Below are 2,340 nucleotides of genomic sequence, written 5' to 3'. Positions count from 1 at the left end.
CATTTTTTCCTTTTCAGCCTCTTAAATTACAACAATTTGACAGATAAATCCTCCCCCGAGTGAAAACTTATATATGTCTTCTGAAAGCAATATAAAGTAACTTATGACTTAATAAATGCCTCTGATGGTTTACTTCTTCTTCTACCAGGAAGTACTGTGAAATATCCAAAAGTGGTCAATAGCTGTCTCAGTCTACTTTGTAACTTTAGCTTAATGTCTTGTTATTATTTGGAAACACTTAGATACCAGGGCATTTAGGGTCAACATCACAGGAAAACTATACATTTACAGTATGGGTAAATCCATGTGTTACAATGGAGCTACTATAAAATACAAAGTATTGATAGTGTCTCTCCCTTATTAAAAGGGTGGAGATTGTTCCGTGTGTACTCAGGCTGTCCTTAAATACTGATTAAACAAAGATGATGGTGATCTAAAGGAAACAGGAACAATGAATCAGAATAAGGCTTATTGCCAAGTAGATAACTAACAAGGAACTGTCCCTCGTGTTTGTGCCAAGGCCGTAGTCATGGAGTCAACATTTGGTGGGGAGACAAAATCTGCCGGGGAGTCTAGGGGTTCCCCCACAGAAAAAAAGTCAAAATTTGAAAACAAATTTCCTAAGATATTCGATTATTTATCGTAAGGGGAGGATCCCCCGACCCCCCATGAGGTCAGGGCTAAGCCCCACATTTCCTCAGTTACTATAAAACTGGCCCCTGGACTCCTGTCATTTTGCATGAGTGTCCCTTGGGCAAAGAAGATGAGTATCCCTGGCTTACTGGCACATTGCTCCATTTTTTCATAGCTGTCCAGCTGGGTTGAAATCTATGAAGGCCATAACATGTGATCCACATAATTTGACTCACTTTACTTCATCATCTATATGATATTTATTTTGTCTCTGTCTTTCTTTCTGTATCATTTTGTCATATGGATTACTGTAAATTTATTATGTTGATCTGCTCTGTACACATGACATCTATTGCACGTCTGTCCGTCCTGGAAAAGGGATCCCACCTATGGCAAGCCGTTTTAACATTTAATCACTAAGTCCGACTATCCGGAATTACCATTATAGATATCTATAACGTCATTTTGACTAGTAGTAATGTCATTGTGACTAGTATGAATTTTAATTTAAGATATCTGTAACGTCATTCTGACTAGTCAAAACTGAATTACAGATATCTATAACGTCATTCAGACTAGTCAAAACTACAGTTACAGATATCTGTAATTCAGTTTTGACTAGTAAGATTCAAACTATTTTTGCCATTCATGTGTATGGGATTTGTCATTATAGATATCTACAATTACATTATGACTATCTATAATTCCAGTTTGAGATATCTACAACGTCATTTCGACTAGTCATAATTCAAATTCAGGATATCTATAACGTCATTTCGACTAGTCATAATTCAGTTGCAGATATCTACAACGTCATTTTGACTAGTCATAATTCGAATTCAGGATATCTACAACGTCATTCTGACTATCTGAAATTCAATTCAAGATATCTAGAAAGGACCATGTAGATATCTTCAATTGATGATAATTAAAGATATCTTGAACTTGAATTATGACTAGTCAAAATTAAATTGTAGATATCTCAAACTGGAATTACAGATATCCACAATTCAGTTGCAGATATCCGCAATAACAATTGCAGATATCCGCAACTACATTGGAGATATCTATAATGACAAACCCCATACACATGAATGGCAAAAATAGTTTGAATCTTACTAGTCAAAACTGAATTACAGATATCTGTAATTAGAGTTTTGACTAGGCAAAATCTAATTACAGATATCTTGAATCAGAGTTTTGACTAGGCAAAATTATGTTGCAGATATCAGCAATGAATATCCAGTCTACCGATTAAATGTTAAAACGGCTTGCCATATCCCACCTCAGTTGCTCTTCTTGAGGTTTCTACCATTTTTCCCTTGTTAGAGTTTTTTGGGGGGAGTTTTTCCTTATCTGCTGTGAGGGTCCAAGTACAGAGGGAAGTCATATGCTGTAAAGCCCTCTGACGCAAATTGTGATTGGTGATATTGAGCTTTATAAATAAAATTGAATTGAATTAAAAGTAATGAGAACTGAGAGCAATGAATTACCAGAGAAAAAATATACAGAAAATAGAAAAGGGTTCGTTTGTTATTAAAACCACTTAAAATCCCGCTCCGAGTCTGGAATTTACAAGGAGCACCTGAACGCAGCAGTGATTGCCTTCCTCGACACTTGTTGCGCTACGTCACAAAAGCTACTTCAGGTACTTCGGATTTCTTTATCTAGCTTAAACCTGGGAAACCGTTGCTCCAAAATTTATCG

This window comes from Epinephelus fuscoguttatus, linkage group LG4, assembly GCF_011397635.1.
Source record: "Epinephelus fuscoguttatus linkage group LG4, E.fuscoguttatus.final_Chr_v1".
Classification (NCBI taxonomy): Eukaryota; Metazoa; Chordata; class Actinopteri; order Perciformes; family Serranidae; genus Epinephelus; species Epinephelus fuscoguttatus.
This window is presented reverse-complemented; position numbering follows the sequence as displayed.